The sequence below is a fragment of the Lagenorhynchus albirostris genome, chromosome 17, assembly GCF_949774975.1.
Source record: "Lagenorhynchus albirostris chromosome 17, mLagAlb1.1, whole genome shotgun sequence".
In the NCBI taxonomy this organism is placed as follows: Eukaryota; Metazoa; Chordata; class Mammalia; order Artiodactyla; family Delphinidae; genus Lagenorhynchus; species Lagenorhynchus albirostris.
The window spans coordinates 17,375,856-17,388,287 of NC_083111.1; the positions used below are offsets into that span (position 1 = coordinate 17,375,856).

General features: G+C 38.7%; 1 protein-coding gene across 1 annotated transcript in view; it reads right to left on the reverse strand.

The window, feature by feature from the left end:
- Positions 1 to 12,432, reverse strand: part of STAU2 (staufen double-stranded RNA binding protein 2) — a 291,470-nt gene that overhangs the window by 94,394 nt on the left and 184,644 nt on the right. The window lies entirely within an intron of this gene.

A 12,432-nucleotide genomic window follows, 5' to 3' on the forward strand; every position in this document is an offset into this window, starting at 1 on the left:
AATAAATAAAACAAATTAATAATAAAAAAAATTAAGGAACTACTAACATGGAGTATGTATACAGGTCTAAAACTGAACAAAACTTATAGGGAGAAAATCTAGGAAGCACTTTTGGACTCTATTTGTCTCCTATGAGATCATGAACATGAAATTATCTTCAAAGAGATAATCTGTTGTGAAACACTGAGCTACAGGTAAGGTGAGGTACAGAGCAAATAACCATGCTGAAAATCATTTTTAGTGCAGTTGGGGAAAAGTCATGTTTTTTAATACCTAAAATTTCAACTTTCTGTTGATTAGCTGTTATTCATCACTTCAGGAAAAAAAAGCAAGAGAAGGAAAGCAATAAGGTAAATTTGTGGGTCTTGACTATAGTCCAAAATTATTTTATAGGTTAAGTTAGCAAGTCACTTGTGTGCACAATATCACTGGATACATATAACCTTTTAGAAATGTGGTCATGCTGTACTAAGGATAAATGAAATTATGAGTCAGTTGTAAAATACGTAATATTCAATCTTCCCACTACCTTCCCCTATAACTCACTGTTGGTTCTGGAAACTGCTTATATATCTGACATGAAAAAAGATCACTATGGAAACAACAGAATATTCCTTATTACTTGAAATAAAAATGCAGCTATGAAGCTTTTCTAAGTGGGATTTCAAAAAGGAGACAAAAGTAACCTTTGCTACCAGCAAACTTCCTTTCAATGCTCTGATAAATACTGATGAAGAAAGATAATTAATTTTTCCCTTAGAGAATAAAATTGGTTTCTATTGTAGAGTAAATAAATCCAAAATTCACAACCAAATCTAACTGTGCTATAACAGAGGCAATATTTCCAGAAGATTAGCTCCTTTCTGAAAGAGAATGAACTCTGAGTGACCATGTTTAGAATAACATTTGATACAAAATTCAAAAAGTGCATGCCTAACGTTTCTTCCTTCTAGTTCGGGGATTAGATCAGCAAACTTTTTCTGTAAAGGGGCAGATAGTAAATATTTTAGGTGTTGCAGGCAATACGGTCTCTGTCGTAATTACTCATTTCTGCTGTTGGAGTGAAAGTGGCCACAGACAATACCTGAACACATGGGCATGAGTGTGTTCCAATAAAACTTTCTTTACGGATACTAAAATTTGAATTCCATATAATTTTCACATCTCATGAAATATTATTCTTCTTTTGATTTCTTTCCAACCATTTCAAAATCTAAAAGCCATCCTTAGTTCAGGTGGTAAGCTGGATTTGGCCCATGGGCTGTGGTTTGCTGATTCCTGTTCCAGTCCATTGAGTAATAACTATCCAGTGGTGAGAAGCTGTTCCTGGTGACCTTCCCTCCTGAAACATTTTTTGAAGATATGACTGAATCTGTAACTAAGTGTGGTGATGGACGTTTACTAAATTTGTGGTAACCGTTTTGCAGTATCTACATATATCAAATCATTATGTTGTACGCCTAAAACTAATACAATGTTATATTTCAATTCTATCTCAATTTAAAAAAAAAACAGCTAAAAAACAAAAACAAATGTTACAGAAAAAGGTTTTAACAAAATTCAACAACCATTATGATAAAAACTCTCCAGAAAGTAGAAATAGAGGGAACCTATCGCAACATAATAAAGGCCATATATGACAAACCCACAGCCAACATCATTCTCAATGATGAAAAACTGAAACTCTTTCCTCTAAGATCGGGAACAAGACAAGGTTGCCCACTCTCACCACTATTACTCAACATAGTTTTGGAAGTTTTAGCCACAGCAATCAGAGAAGAAAAAGAAATAAAAGGAAGCCAAGTCGGAAAAGAAGAAGTAAAACTGTCACTGTCTGCAGATGACATGATACTATACATAGAGAATCCTAAAGATGCTACCAGAAAACTACTAGAGCTAATCAAGGAATTTGGTAGAGGAGCAGGATACAAAATTAATGCGCAGAAATCTCTTGCATTCCTATACATTAATGATGAAAAATCTGAAAGAGAAATTAAGGAAACACTCCCATTTACCACTGCAACAAAAAGAATAAAATACCTAGGAATAAACCTACCTAAGGAGACAAAAGACCTGTATGCAGAAAACTATAAGACACTGACGAAAGAAATTAAAGATGATACAAACAGATGGAGAGATATACCATGTTCTTGGATTGGAAGAATCAACATTGTGAAAATGACTCTACTACCCAAAGCAATCTACAGATTCAATGCAATCCCTATAAAACTACCAATAGCATTTTTCACAGAACTAGAAAAAAAACTGCACAATTTGTACGGAAACACAAAAGATCCCAAATAGCCAGAGCAATCTTGAGAAAGAAAAACGGAGCTGGAAGAATCAGGCTCCCTGACTTCAGACCATACTATAAAGCTACGGTAATCAAGACAGTATGACTGGCACAAAAACAGAAATATAGATCAATGGAACAGGATAGAAAGTCCAGAGAAAAATCCACGCACATATGGTCACCTTATCTTTGATAAAGGAGGCAAGAGTATACAATGGAGAAGAGAGCCTTTTCAATAAGTAGTGCTGGGAAAACTAGACAGCTACATGTAAAAGAATGAAATTAGAACACTCCCTAACACCATACACAAAAATAAACTCAAAATCGATTAAAGACCTAAATGTAAGGCCAGATACTATAAAACTCTTAGAGGAAAACACAAGCATAACACTCTATGACATAAATCACAGCAAGATCCTTTTTGACCCACCTCCCAGAGAAATGGAAATAAAAATAAACAAATGGGACCTAATGAAACTTAAAAGCTTTTGCACAGCAAAGGAAACCATAAATAAGATGAAGAGACAACCCTCAGAATGGGACCAAATATTTGCAAACGAAGCAACTAACAAAGGATTAATCTCCAAAATATACAAGCAGCTCATGCAGCTCAACATCAAAAAAACAAATAACCCAATCCAAAAATGGGCAGAAGACCTAAACAGACATTTCTCCAAAGAAGACATACAGATTGCCAACAAACACATCAAAAAATGCTGAACATCACTAATCATTAGAGAAATGCAAATCCAAACTACAATGAGATATCATCTCACACCAGTTAGAATGGCCATCAGCAAAAAATCTAGAAACAATAAATGCTGGAGACGGTGTGGAGAAAAGGGAACCCTCTTGCACTGCTGGTGGGAATGTAAATTGATACAGCCACTATGGAGAACAGTATGGAGGTTCCTTAAAAAACTAAAAATAGGACTACCATACGACCCAGCAATCCCACTACTGGGCACATACCCTGAGAAAACCATAATTCAAAAAGAGTCATGTACCACAATGTTCATTGCAGCTCTATTTACAGTAGCCAGGGGGCTTCCCTGGTGGCACAGTGGTTGAGAGTCTGCCTGCCGATGCAAGGGACACGGTCCGGGAGGATCCCACATGCCGTGGAGTGGCTGGGCCTGTGGGCCATGGCTGCTGAGTCTGCGCGTCCGGAGCCTGTGCTCCGCAACGAGAGAGGCCGCAGTGGTGAGAGGCCCGAGTACCGCAAAAAAAAAAAAAAAAAAAAAAAAAAACAGTAGCCAGGACATGGAAGCAACCTAAGTGTCCATCAACAGATGAATGGATAAAGAAGATGTGACACATCTATACAATGGAATATTACTCAGTCATAAAAAGAAACGAAATTGAGTTATTTGTAGTGAGGTGGATGGACCTAGAGTCTGTCATACAGAGTGAAGTAAATCAGAAAGAGAAAAAGAAATACCGTATGCTAACACATATATATGGAATCTAAAACAAAAAACAGTTCTGATGAACCTAGGGGCAGGACAGGAATAAAGACACAGACATAGAAAATGGACTTGAGGACGTGGGGAGGGAGAAGGGTAAGCTGGGATGAAGTGAGAGAGTAACATTGACATATATACACTACCAAATGTAAAACAGATAGCTAGTGAGAAGCAGCTGCATAGCACAGGGAGATCAGCTCGGTGCTTTGCGACCACCTAGAGGGGTGGGATAGGGAGGTGGGAGGGAGACACAAGAGAGAGGAGATATGGGGATATATGTATACATATAGCTGATTTCCTTTGTTATACAGCAGAAACTAACCCAACATTGTAAAGCAATTATACTCCAATAAAGATGTTTAAAAAAAAAGGTTATTTGAACTACTGGACTAGTTAGTGAAATACAAAATGTAAAGAAAAAAGATATGATTGAATTCCTTAACTATAAGATATATTTGTGTAAAATGGGAATTTTATATAATAAATGAAAAGCCAGGGGAAGAAATTTTAATCCTATCATCATGGGATAAGTTTCAGAGAGGAGAATATTTTGAAATACAAAAATCAACAAATATGAAAGCACTTTCCCCAAACAAACATTTTGATGTACCTCTTTAGTATCTCTCTCAGCGCCCTATTTCATAAAAAGTAAACAAAAATCAACTTATGTGTTGAATTGTGGCAGCTCCAGAACTTCCTAGAAGCTGCCAATGGCAGCGACTATACCCTCTCTTTCCAAACTCTATGGCCCTCAGCACTGTGGCTTGATAGTGGAGCAAGTGGAACAGTGAAGTTCAAAACTTATACTGAACCTATGTAATACAAAGAATGCCACAACCCTATCGCAGGTACCTCTAGGATAATGCAGTGAGGGCTGTTATTACGCAACGTCACTCCTAAGTGTCCCTTATATTAAAAAGCTGCTTTATTTGTCTTGGGAAATTGTTGCTCAAACCTATGAAGTTTATGCCTCTTTATGTTCTGAGGGATGCCGTCCCAAATGACACTATGCAGTGAATACTGACTTGTATATTACACTGTGAAATGCTAGAAACAGGAGGCAGCCCTGGAACTTGAGAAAAGTAATTTAGACACTGAGAAGGATGTACTCATATGCATGACAGGTTAGAAAAATTCAGTTACAAACAGATCAGTAGAGAAATTAACGGAGATATATGATGGATTCCTGATGACAGTTACATGGATTCAGAGCATGTAAATGCTCTGAGGTCACCTATGGAGGGCCTCGGGATGCTTTCACAAAACATGTGCCTATAAAGCCACCACCCGAGAAAGCATCCTGGGCCAAACATTCCATTTCTCTCACCAATTCCATCAGATGAACCCTACCAAATCCAAGTCATTCTAATTTTTCTTAGAAACTCAATTCATTTCCATCCTATAAATATGTATGGAGTTACTCCTAAGTCCCAGAGCATAGACATGGAGAATACTAAGGCAAAGAAGACACCGCTCTGGACCTCACTGAAGTCTCCGCCCAGTGGGGTAGACCAATATGGAAACAAATAATGGGAAAACAGTTTGATAAAGGTAATGGTGGGATGATGTAAAAAGTAGGTTTGGGGAAGGCTTATTGACTGGAGTGACATGTTGGCTGCAGCTGATGGATAAAACAAAGTTTCTCTTATGAGCAAGGAGAGAACGGTCCAGACAGAGGCAACAGTGCCAATGAAGACAGATGCAAGAGAGCAGGAGACGTGGTAACTCAATACGGCCAGGGTATAAAAGCATGCGTACAAGTTAGGCACAGGGTGAATAGTCAAGGATAAGGCTGGAGACATAGGCAGGGACTGAGTCATAATGCCCTTGGATTTCATCCTGTCCAACACACATGCGGCCACTGACCACCTGAAATGTGGCTAGTCCAAAGTGAGATGTATAAAAGAGCACAAAATATCTCAGTAATTTAAAAAGTTGATTACAGTTTCAAATGATACTTTAGATATATTGGGCTAAATAAAATATATTATTAAGATTAAACTTAACAGTTTCTTTTTAGTTTTTAAATGGGTCTACTAGAAAATTTTAAATTACTCATGTGGCATTTTATCCCTCCTGTAGTAGTCCTTGTGGTTGATTCCTCAATAACCCTTTCACCCCAAGCATTTAAACTAGTAGTGGTCTCTTTTCTCTTGCCAGTGACTAGTTTAGACATGGGCATGTCACCGACCCAATGCAGGCCTGAGCTACGAAGGAAAGATAGCTGGGGGAGTTCCAGATACAGATGTCTTTGCCCCTAAAAGGAGAAAGAAGAAGATCAGATCTCGTGTTTTCCTCTGGATGTGGCTATGTGGCCAGTGACACAGAGAACCACTGTGGCCATCTTTCCATGACACAGAGGATAAAGCAGAGGAGGGCAGAGTTAAGAAATGAAATAACCCAATTCCCTGCTGACATCACTGAGCTGCTTTATCAACCAACCTTGGAGTTCACCCTTCCTCTGAACTTCCTGTTATGTGAGATAACAAGATTCCTTATTATTTAAGCCAAAATGAGTCAGCTTTTCTGTTACTTGTAGCCAAAAGCATCCTAGCTGATGCACTCCATCAGACTAAAGGGCAAGGTAGTAGATGTATTATCATTTAAGACCTTCTAGCACTACAAAAGTTCTGTAATAGTCTACAATCAATCAATGTACTATTGCTATGATAGTATATACTTAGATACGAGAGAAGGCTTTTTCTCTTTTAGTTTTAAATTACTATACAACTGTAAGACATTATGACACAATTACTCAGGCAAAGAGACTTGTAATTAATCAGAAAAAGAACTTTGAGCAGAATTTAATTAATCAAAAGTAGAAGAGAATACCCATAAGATTTGTAAATTGTTACACTTAATGGTTGCTCTTTGAGAAGTCTGCCTTGAATTCTAGTCAAAGCACACAGGTTGATTGATGTTACTAATCTGGACATAAACCCTTAAAGGCAATGTAGCAGATGAAGCAAATAATCAAATGGTACAGCTTCTACCTCACAGAGTTACCATGAGAATTAAGCAAAATAATGTATGTCAAGCCTAGCACAATATATAGTAGTACATGGTAAACACATTATACATAAATCCGGTTCTTGTTCAAACTAGTAGTTACCAATGGGGAGGGGGAAGGGAGGAGAGGCAAGATGGAGGTAGGGGATAAAGAGGTACAAACTACTATGTATAAAATAAATAAGCTACAAGGATATATTGTACACCACAGGGAGTATAGCCAATGTTTTATAAAAACTATCAATGGAGTATAACCTTTAAAAATTGTGAATTACTACGTTGTGTACCTGAAACCTCTATAATATTGTAAGTCAACTATACCTCAATAATAATAAAAAAAAAAGAAATTCGGTTCTTGTTTCTTTTCTCTTGTAAAATTGTTGATTTTTCAAATTCTAAGTAATGTGTCAAGTATGCATTGTCAGTCACTCTATACAATAACCTCACTTTGTGATGACTAGGGTCAGATTACAGCAAGTACTAATAGACATGTTATACTTCACTGGCTAGTTAGTACTTGATTCGGTGGTTGATTTATCAGTTCATTCTTTTATTTATACGAAGCAGGTGAGTTCCAGAGCTAACCTGAACAAAGTAAGGTAGGGAGTGACAACGCTATTAACCAGGAATTAAGCTATAGTATTTTGACTAACCTATGCCTGCTTACCTAGTATTTGTGAAATGGTGAGATTAATAATTCGGTCTGAATGAAGATGAATAAAAAGAAAATACAGGGCTTCCCTGGTGGCGCAGTGGTTGAGAGTCCGCCTGCCCATGCAGGGGACACGGGTTCATGCCCCGGTCCGGGAGGCTCCCACATGCCGCGGAGCGGCTGGGCCCGTGAGCCATGGCCGCTGAGCCTGCGCGGCCGGAGCCTGTGCTCCGCAAGGGGAGAGGCCACAACAGTTAGAGGCCCGCGTACTGCAAAAAACAAACAAACAAACAAAAAGAAAATATAAAGACAAGGAAGGAAGTTTATGACTTTGAGGCTGTAACAGAAGGTGACTGATGTAATTAAAAGAGACAGAGAGGGAGAGGTACTCAGTAACATTTAAGAATGATGAAAAGAAAAAAAAGATGTACTGATAGAAAGGGTATCGGGCCAGGAGAGAGTACCCATAGTATCTGCTGAGTTGTACCAAGACAGGATATTCTAAAATCCTTTCTGCAGTACTACAAACAATTTTGCTTTACTAATATACACTGTACAATATAAATTTAATTTCCAAATAGGATATACTGAACAATACTCACCAAAACCCTCACTAGCTCAGTCTTAACAAATAAGTGTGTCTTTTTAAATTCAATTTATGAATAAGGATGACGGCTCTTCATTGAAACCACATGATCTATAAATTTTAAATTTCGCAAGATGATTGGCTCAGCAGGCTATGAGAAGTTATTTATCTAGCTTATTACAAGGATTGTCAGTCAGTTATCTCTGGATGCTCTAGAATCTAGTGCAGGATTCCCACGTAGTTGTTCAGTTAACAAATGTGTCTAAAAAAATCAACATCTATAAATTTAAACTACATTTATATTCTGGACAATTAAACACTCTAAACTAATGTGAATTTATAATATCACATTTACTGTGATGAATAAGGCAAACACCTGTAGAACATTCTCACCCAAACACGTGGGGACCTCCAGGCAGACACCGCCCTGAATGACTGTCCACTGCTTGGATGAGAATTCAGAGTTCCCAAACAGGAAACACTGGCCGACAGACCCTTTCCCTAAAGTCAGACAGTGGCAGGCTGAGACCAGTCTTTGGAGACGAATAATTATTCTAGGAGGTCTGAAGCAAGCCTTAACTAGCCACTGGTATTCGAAGGAGCTCTAAACCAGGCTATTAGTTAAATATAGTGTGTTTCCAAGGTGGACCCAACACACAGCGAATACAGGAAAGGGGACGCCATCGTTCCACATTTCCTTGGGATCAATACCACATGAGTAACCGATAAAAGAATGAGTTCGGCTTTTTTTAAAGTTAGGCTTATTGAGGTATAATCTTCAAACAGTAAAATTTAACCCTTTTAGTGTACAGTTCTGTGAGTTTGATAAATGCATACAGTTGTGTTTCTACCACCACAATCAAGATATAGTACATTTCCATATCCCCCAAAATTCTGTCCTGACAATTTAGGGTCAACCCCTCCCCATCCCCTGGCAACCACCGATCTGTCTATAGTTTTGCCTTTTCCAGAATGTCACACACATCAAACCTACCGCAGTCTTTTGAGTCTGGTTTCTTTCATCCATTACAATGTAACTGGCAACAAGGCCAGTGAGACTGGGAGGGAGTGAAAAGGAGAATGGCAGGAATTGAAATTGGAGAGGTAGAGGGGGCCAAACCACACAGGAACTTGTATGCCATAACAAAAGTTTTGGATTTATAATAGGTGTGATGAGAAGCCACTGGAAGTTTCTAAGTCGCTGAGTAACGTGACTGAATGATTATCTTAAAAATAATTTTGGCTACTGGGTGGCAGACAGCCCATAGCGGAACGAAAATAGAAAAAGGAAGCCAGTTTAGAGACTACTGCAGTGGTCTGGATTAAAAGTGCTAGTGACTTAAACTAGAATGGTAACCCTGGAGGTGGTGACAAGTGGTCAGATCAGAGATGTAATTTAGAGGAAGAGATGCTAGGACCAGATGTGGCACGTGAAGGGGAGAGAGGAGGCGAAGATGCTTCAAGGGGCTTGGCCCCAGCAACAAGGTAGATGGTCGTTTACCGGGATGGATAAAAGAAAAAGGAGATAAAAGATAAAAGCAGGGAAAAGCAGGTTTGGGGGGGGGGAAGGGAGAATTAAGAGCTCCATACATTTCGACATCACCAGCATATAGATACTGAATCTCTTCCCCAACCATTTTGCATATCTATATTGACCTTGATAGAGAAATTTCACTTAATGGTCCCTGTCCTATACAGTGAGGGAATGCACTGGTAATACGTTCAGTCTCCACTTCATTGGGTTCCTAGCGCTAAACATATTTTTAATTAAGAAGCTGTAAACTCTATTCAATACTCTGTAATGACCCATATGGGAATCGAATCTGAAAAAGACTGGATATACGCATATGTATAACTGATTCAACTTTGCTGTACATCTGAAACTAACACAACACTGTAAATCAACTATATGCCAATAAAAATTAATTTGAAAAAATTAAAAAAAATATCACAGTGAGGGAAGACTGTACTAACATACGTGGCGATGCCAACAATGTTAACCTAAAATAAACATTGGGAGCTCCGACACCAAAAAAAAAGAAAGATAAGCTGTAAAGGTTCAAGGCTAGAGAGTTCTTCCATTTCTCACCTCCATTTTCTATACAGATAAGAACAACCTGAGTTTCATAGGAAGGATTGCCTCTACATTTTACGTATCCTTTTTTTTTCAGAATACTTATTCTCTTGTTCAACTGTAGTGGCTCAAATAATGTCTTTTAAATAACAGTAATTTTTCTTGCTTTAAAGTGCTTTCCTGTTTTCTAGTATTTACAAATTAACAGGTGAGAAAGCATTCAGTGGCCCATCTTTTCCAACTTATGAGGTCAAATTTATGCTTTTGGTATGGTGAAGGAGTAACTCTTGCTTAGACAGACCCTTAGTTTTTCTACATTTTCAACACAATGTAGAAAAGCCAGAGGATGTGGAGTAGAGGTTTACTCTGTGTCTGCTCTCCTCAGGGAACCCAATGATCCAAGCACAAGGGAGGTGCATGGATCACACCCCCACCCCCACTTTGCACCTCTGAGGCCACCAAAGTAGAGTGTTTGATATACAGGATAGTCGTTCTAGTCATGGCTCCATTCATCCATCCCTCTATCCATCCACCCATTGGACCATTATCGACACATTTCCTGGAAGTCTCTTTCTTTCATCTTAAAATTTCATGCAAATTTGTCATCTATAATGCAGTTGTATTTACTTTATATAAAAATGTCTTTATTTACTTACCATTGAGTAATTGACACTCCAGATAGACGCAGAATAAGACCATTTTGTACGGTTGTGCAGGTTGCGCACTGCACACCTTGATGGGGAGGGCATTCACACCGTGGTGACTGGATTTATCTATTATGACAATTTTCTGTTGGATAGCAGTAAAATGTTTTGAGGAAGAGGTACCTTTTTTCCTAATTTGTTAAAGTGCCATATGGGCTAACTGTAGCCCTGGCCTTTGAGTGCCTTGGCATATGGTCTGGGCACAAGCCTGAACAGCCTCATTATTTTGCTCATGAAGAAGCCAAGTTCCAAGAGGTGAAGAGACAAGGTCCCACGGCTAGTTCCTGGCAACTCTGGGTTCGAGTCCCGTCTCCATTCCCAGTCCAGTGCTCTTTCATAACAATAAACTACCTCCACTAACAGTGAGTCGCTCTTCTCAGGTGTGTGGGTTTCTGAGAATGATTTCATTGCTTTGCCTAAGGAGAGACCTTTGCAGGATGGCTGTCTCATGCCGCTCTTGCCATTTGTTTCTGCCATCCGTGGATACAGAGTTAGATACAGCAGCAGCTAGACTTCTTGCCAATTATTCAAAGGTGCTGGAGTGTAAGCTCCGTAGGAGCAGGAACCATGTCTAACATTCTTACCATGTTCTCAGCACCTGGTGTGTAGCTCATTTATAGTTCTTTACAGGGAAACGTAATACTTCCTGTTAGCTAGCTTAGCCCCTGTTCCTCAGAGCCCTGCTATACCCTCTTCTGCAGCTGGAGCACACATCAGCGCAAAACCCTGAGAAGCGCTGGAGAGACGTCTAAGCTGCTTCCCAGATCGACATGCTATTAACTGTTTATTACTGGTTGGGCTCATTCAACCAAGAGAAAGAAGATCCGTTATAGAATCATAAAATGGTAGCACTGGAATGAATCTTGTAGGTCAACTAACTCAACTCCCTCAAGTAGCATCCTAGGAAACAGAGTCCCGAAGAGATGATAGCATCCACCCAGGTAGCTGTCTGTAGGAGCTTACATATGACGTGGTTACTTCCCAAAACTCAGATGTTTTGACCAATTAGTGGTTCTTTCCGGAACACCACAATACCTTGCCACCAATCAAATGATCATTGGAAACCCATAATGGCGGGGACATCATGAACTAGAGAGGTATGCCCTTAAGACTGTTTTCCTGTCTGGGCTGGACAATAAACTATGTATTTGAGAAGTTACACTATTAGGCTCTTTTATTCTCTCCATGCAAGGGCACTATTCAGATAGAAAGAAAAAAAGAATCAGGCAAGACTATTAGGAGTTCTCAAATTTACTGGGAAAAGGATATGAAAGTGGGTTATGATTGTTCTGTATGTAAATGGTTAATTTAAAAAACACAGCTGGTTAGTCATACAGTAAACTGTGTATGTCTATTAATTTTGACTCCAAACTAGAAATTCTATGACCTAGGTCATTAGTTTAGTCTAATCTGATGATTATTTTAATTGAAAATATGTATTATAAACAGGATGTATTCTCAAGCTGTTATCTAAACAATCAAAGGAATTTGTTTATTAAGAAAATATACTTTTCAGATTTTTAGCTTTATCTCAGAAACAGAACTTTAAAAGTAAAAACAACACTGGAACTTCATTTTAATAATATCCCAAGTCAGAGGATGTATCATAGTGAGACTCCAGTGTTATCCATCTACATGTTTTGCTGAC